The sequence below is a fragment of the Cucurbita maxima genome, unplaced genomic scaffold, assembly GCF_002738345.1.
Source record: "Cucurbita maxima cultivar Rimu unplaced genomic scaffold, Cmax_1.0 Cma_Scf00148, whole genome shotgun sequence".
NCBI classification, from domain to species: Eukaryota; Viridiplantae; Streptophyta; class Magnoliopsida; order Cucurbitales; family Cucurbitaceae; genus Cucurbita; species Cucurbita maxima.
Window position 1 is genome coordinate 28110 of NW_019272164.1, and position 6788 is coordinate 34897.

The following is a 6788-nucleotide window of genomic DNA, read 5'->3' on the forward strand; positions in this document are numbered from 1 at the left end:
ATAGTAAGTTATACTAATTGAATCAGGTGTGGTGAAGGTCGAACAAACACGTGACCTTCAAATCTTCAATATTATGCTCTCCCAACTAAGTTATCCCCGTTAACATTGAAAATGAAAATTTGGAAATTTTAAAAAGAAATAATCACTAATTTTAGATTGAATATTCGAGTTATGAAAGTTAGTCAACTTGAATTAGGTGCGGTGAACGTGGATCAAACACGTGACTTTTAGATCTTCACTGGTGCTCTCCAAACTGAGCTATCCTGCTAACATTAAAAATAAAAATTCATCGGTAATTTTAGATTGAATATTCGAGTTATGCAACTTAGTCAACTTGAATCTACAGCTAACATTAAAAATAAAAATATTTTCACTACTTCATTATTGAGATTTTAAAAAATCGAATAGTCAGGAGTCGAGTTATGTGACTTGAATCAGGGGCGGTGAAAGTGGATCGAACACGTGACCTTCAGATTTTCAGTCTGACGCTCTCAAAACTGAGTTATCCTCACTAATACTTGAAAAAAAAAATCATAAGTAAAGGTTTTTCCGCTAATTCATTATATTTTAAGAAGAATTTATAATCAACTAAACTATAAGATATAATGAATGTCGATCAAACACAAGACCTTCCAATATTCAATCGGATGCTCTCCCAACTAAGCCATTCCAGATAACATAAAAAAATGAATAATCACATGTTTTAGATTGAATAGTTAAGTTGTGCAACTTAGTCAACTTATGCTAGTTGGATAAAAAACGTGCCAGATCTTCCTCTAATTCATTGAGATTGAGATTTTAAAAAGAAATAATCACTAATTTTAGATTGAATATTCGAGTTATGCAACTTAGTCAACTTGAATCTACAGCTAACATTAAAAATAAAAATTCATAAGTAAAGCTATTTCCACTAATTCATTATATTTTAAGAAGAATTTATAATCAACTAAACTATAAGATATAATGAATGTCGATCAAACACAAGACCTTCCAATATTCAATCGGATGCTCTCCCAACTAAGCCATTCCAGATAACATAAAAAAATGAATAATCACATGTTTTAGATTGAATAGTTAAGTTGTGCAACTTAGTCAACTTATGCCAGTTGGATAAAAAACGTGCCAGATCTTCCTCTAATTCATTGAGATTGAGATTTTAAAAAGAAATAATTGCTAATGCAATGAACGTGGATCAAACACGTTACCTTTAAATCTTCAATATGACGCTCTCCTCACTAATATTAAAATTGAAAATTCAAAAAGTAAAGGTAAACTTATGCCAGCTGGATAAAAAACGTGACAGATCTTCCTCTAATTCATTGAGATTGAGATTTTAAAAAGCAATAATCGCTAATGCAATGAACGTGGATCAAACACGTTACCTTTAAATCTTCAATATGACGCTCCCCTCACTAATATTAAAATTGAAAATTCAAAAAGTAAAGGTAAACTTATGTCAGTTGGATAAAAAACGTGACAGATCTTCCTCTAATTCATTGAGATTGAGATACCTTTAAATCTTCAATATGACGCTCTCCTCACTAATATTAAAATTAAAAATTCAAAAAGTAAAGGTAAACTTATGCCAGCTGGATAAAAAACGTGACAGATCTTCCTCTAATTCATTGAGATTGAGATTGAGATTTTAAAAAGAAATAATCGCTAATGCAATGCAGATCTTCCTCTAATTCATTGAGATTGAGATTGAGATTTTAAAAAGAAATAATCGCTAATGCAATGTCCAGCTGGATAAAAAACGTGACAGATCTTCCTCTAATTCATTGAGATTGAGATTGAGATTTTAAAAAGAAATAATCGCTAACGCAATGAACGTGGATAAAACACGTTACCTTTAAATCTTCAATATGACGCTCTCCTCACTAATATTAAAATTGAAAATTCAAAAAGTAAAGGTAAACTTATGTCAGTTGGATAAAAAACATGACAGATCTTCCTCTAATTCATTGAGATTGAGATACCTCATTGAGATTGAGATACCTTTAAATCTTCAATATGATGCTCTCCTCACTAATATTAAAATTGAAAATTCATAAAGTAAAGGTAAACTTATGTCAGTTGGATAAAAAACGTGACAGAATAATCGCTAATGACACTAATTTTAAAGTCAAGTTATGCAACTTAAACAAAGTGCGGTGAACGTGGATCGAACACGTGACCTTCAGATCTTCAGTCTGATGCTCTCCCAACTGAGCTATCCCTGCTAACATTAAAAATGAAAATTTTTAAGTAAAAGTATTTACGCTAATTAATTGAAATTTTAGAAAGAAATAATCACTAATTTTAAATTGAATAGTCAAATTATGCAAGATTGAACACGAGACCTTTAGATCTTCAATCTAATGCTCTCTCAACTGAGCTATCCACACTAACATTAAAAATGAAAATTCATCAGTAAAGGTATTTTCACTAATTCGTTTTAATTTTAAATAGAAATAATCACTAATTTTTAATAAGATATTCAAGTTATCCAACTTGTAGAAGGTGCGGTGAACTAGAACACGTTAGGTATTTTCGATAATTCATTGAGATTTAAGAAAGGAATAATGACTAATTTTAGATTGAATAGTCGGGTTATTCAACTAGAATCAGATGCGGTGAACGTTGATAACAAACACGTGACCTTCAAATCTTCAGTCTGATACTCTCCCAACAGAGTTATCCCCGCTAATATTAAAAATGAAAATTCATAAGTAAAGGTACTTCTGCTAATTCATTATATTTAAAAAAGAAATAATCACTAATTTTAGATTGAATAAGCAAGTTGTGTTTTTAGATTGTATAGTCAGGTAATGAACTTGTATTAGGTGCGTTGAACGTGGATAAAACACGTGTGACCTTCAAATCTTCCGTCTAACAATCTCCCAACTGAGCTACTCTTGCTAACATTAAAAATGAATATTCATCACTAAAGGTATTGGGTACGCTTCTGGAAATTCAACAAAAGGCAATAGTATTAGACCGAGATGCCAGATTTAGATCTCGCTTCTGAAAAATTCAACAAAAGGCATTGGGTACGCAGTTATAGTACGACATTCCTCCCATAAACAGATGGTCAAACAGAAATGCTCAAGCAAATATTGGAAGAAATGTTGAGGACATATGTGATCGATTTAGCAGGAAGCTGGGATAAATACCTACCCCTTATGAAATTCTCTTATAATAATAGTTGTCAAGCAACCATAAAAATGACCACATATGAGGTTCTCTACGGACGAAGATTTTGATCCCATATCTTTTGGGAAGAAGGGGGGCAAACGAGAACTATTGGACCAGAGCAATGCAAATTACCAACGCCGCAGTCTAGAAGATTAAAGCCAGGATACAAACCGTACAAAGCCGAGAGAAAAGCTATGCAGATCTAAGGCGCAAGGACATGGAATTGTTGGTAGGGGACCATATATTCCTAAAGGTAGCACCCCATGAGAGGGGTGCTCAGGTAGGGTAAAGAGGGGAAGCTAAGCCCTAGGTTTATCCATCCCTTTGAGATATTAGAAAGGATTGGATCTAGAATCGGGCAATGCCCAAATTTGTCTGTAGTACGTAATATCTTTCATGTATCCATACTACGGAAGTATACCCTAGATTCTTCGCACGTACTGGCTCATGAAACTCTCTTCTTGAGAGATGACCTAACGTATAAAGAAGACACGATTCAAATAATAGACAAGAAAGTCAAAAGATTGAGAAACAAGGAAATCGCTCTTGTTAAGGTCCTATGGAAGAATCATAGAGTAGAAGAAGCCACTTGGGAAACAGAAGGCAAATAAGAACCTTGTACCCTGGGCTATTTTAGATTAAGCACTTTCGATGACCGAAAGTTTTCAAAGGAGAGGAGAATTTGCAACACTCAAGGTCTCCAATAAGAGACCGTGTATAATCCCTACTAAGTTGTATCTAGAAGCAAAGAACAAGTAGAATTGAAAAAACATTGAGAAGATGATACTTTTTCTAATTTTTATAAACTTCCCGAATCATTAAATTTTTTATAGAATAATAATTACAAGGGGCTTAAAAAAGAAAGGCTCCGATCGGAGAAGACATTTCTGGCAGAAGATTCAAAAAAATCAAGAATGAAATTATAGAAATTCTAGATGTTTCAATGGTAGTGGAAAATCCGTCTATAAATTATGAATTAGGGTAGACTATTAGGGGCAAGAAGCAAGCTTAATCGAGTACCCAATCGAGAGATACAAGTTTTTTGTTTTGGGGTATCGTGTTCATGGGTTTACCTCGAATTCGAGAACTAGTCCACTGTTCATTTCCAAACTTGTTCCTGCACCATCTAAATAAGTTTACCCATAAGTTTGGTGAAGGAAAGAGGTCCTCAAAGTGCTAGTAGGTTTTCCCACGAATCAGTCCATGTTAGGTTACCCTCTAATGTTTTCCTAAGCTAAAACCTCAACTCTTAAAGCCTAACCCAAGACATTATGTATAAACCTAAGTTCATCAATAATCCATGTACCAAGTACATAGAACTATGTGAATAACGTGCTAAATAAGTTGCTAGGATCCATACCCATAAGTAACCATTATTTGCCCATAAGTTCTTCTTTTGAGTCTGCTTCTTATTTTGTGTTTGTAACGATTATGTATATGTAACACCCCAAACATGAAGAAAATTAGCTCCCATAAAAATAAGCCACTCATGAAAGACCCAAAGGACAGAAAGGAAAAAAATTAAAGTTTTAAGCGAGAACAAGGGACTTAGTCAATTGAGTACCCTAACAAGTGATTTCAAGGATTGGAAAGGAAAAAGTAAATGAAAAGGGCAAAAAAGTCATTTTATCAATTATCAAAAATCTTTCTCGATTTGTAATTCCTTATGTAGAAGGAATCTCAAGATTCAAAAATAAGGGGGAAATGAACAAAAAACAATGAGGAATTTGTAGAAATATTATGGATTTTTCGAGAAAAATAATAATAAAATATTCGAAATGTGGAAATTACCAAAATACCCCTGAAAGAATGGATAATTAGAGAAATGCCACTCCTATTAGAATCAGAGCATCTACCGTGACCATCCGAGCAAAATCCTTCAAACTCAAATCTCAACCGTTGGATCTCCTCCAAAATTTGATATGATCTCAATGAACACGCACGGATCATCACATCCAACGACTAGTATTCAAAGCCAAGGTCGATAAGGCTATGATCGGAGTTGATATCTCCGAAAAATTATCCAGAAAGTTCAATCTCTAAATAACGAAGATTTTAGAGCTCTCAATGTCGGTTTAAGCTCCTCCGATAAAGTCTGAAGTAGGAGAACCAATACGAAATAAGAATCGAGAAAGGTTGATCCCCCAATCGAATGCAATAAGCGTTTAGATTATGGGTCTCCTACTCTAAGATTTCTTCCAAATTCAAGAGCAATCCTCCACCATTTCTCTTCGAACATCTAAATAACGAAGATTCTGGAGCTCTCAATTTTGGTTTAAGCATCTCCTATAAAGACTGAAGTAGGAGCAACAATACGGAATAAGAATCGAGAAAGGTCGATCCCCCAATCGAAGGCAATGAGCGTTTAGATTATGGGTCTCCTACTCTCAGATTTCTTCCAAATTCGAGTGAATTCCTCCCCCATTTCTCTTCAAACATATTCCTACAGTTTCTCAACAAGATTACCCACAAGTTTTATGAAGGAATAGAGTTTTGAAAGTGCCCAGAAACCATTCCCTCAATTCAATCCGCCATTGAAGAACTTCAAGAAAAACTTGAAAATCAAATTCGAGGATACATGATGACTCGTCGAGCAAGAATGATTCCAATTAGTTTCTGCACCTCCAAGGAATGCTTCCATAGAAGACCACGAAGAAAAATAACCTCGAGAGCGTGCCGAATTGAAGGAAATAAGTTTCGAAATTAAATTGGGGATAAGAGTCGAATTCCTATCTACGATCTCTTTTCCTTCAAATTAAGGATTCCTCTAGCTTCAGAGGAAGAAGTTGAGTAAACTTGATGAAGGAATTGAGAGCTGAAACGTCGTAGAACAAGCTACCCAAGAGATCGAAAATCTTGTGTTTTGAGTGAGTTGCATACTGAGTTCGATTTCTAGAAATTAAGGTCCTAGACTCAAAGACATTCCTCTAAACCAATTCCTTTAGCCTGAAGAAAGGATATGAAAGAGGTTCAATAAAGAAATAGGGCCTTGAAACCCCTAGAATCGGCTACCAAATATAAAAATCCTTTGTTTTTTCTCCAGCGATAAATCAGATTTTGGATGAACTTTGGAAGCGAATATCTTAGGCTACGATCTACGAGAAGGTATCAAATCAATCCCTAACCCTTCCTTGTAACACTCATCTTTAAGTTTCACAAAGAAATCAAGGAGAGAAATGCTGTAAATGTGGCTGTACAGGCCGAGTTTCAGATGGCGGCGATGTGAAAAATGCGCATCTTCTTCCTGTTTAGAGGAAGAAAACGATGATATGGCCAGTTCAACTAAACTATCCAAGTCAACTCAAAATTTGACCTTTTCTTGGGTTTTCTCAATTTTAACCCTATTCCAGACCGATTCTCATAAAAACATTATGGTTTCATAAACTAGACACAATAAGGAGTACGTGGAAGGAAATTTGAAGTAATTCAGATACTGGAAGCTCAAGAATAGAGGTCCCAAACGTCAGCGAAGAGGCAAGTAGCCACCTTGGACTCTTTGTTAAGAAATACTTGTAGAAATCGCTTGGATTTTCATATGAACCCTAAACCAAGTATGAATTAAGGATATATGAAAAAAAAAACCCAAAGAACCCTGAGTTAAGACCCTGAAC

General features: G+C 34.6%; 1 non-coding gene across 1 annotated transcript; it reads right to left on the bottom strand.

Annotated features, from left to right (window-relative positions):
* Positions 1-2149: 2149 nt before the first annotated feature.
* TRNAF-GAA lies at positions 2150-2222 on the bottom strand. The gene has a single exon. It is a non-coding gene; the product is annotated as a tRNA-Phe (tRNA).
* Positions 2223-6788: the final 4566 nt, after the last annotated feature.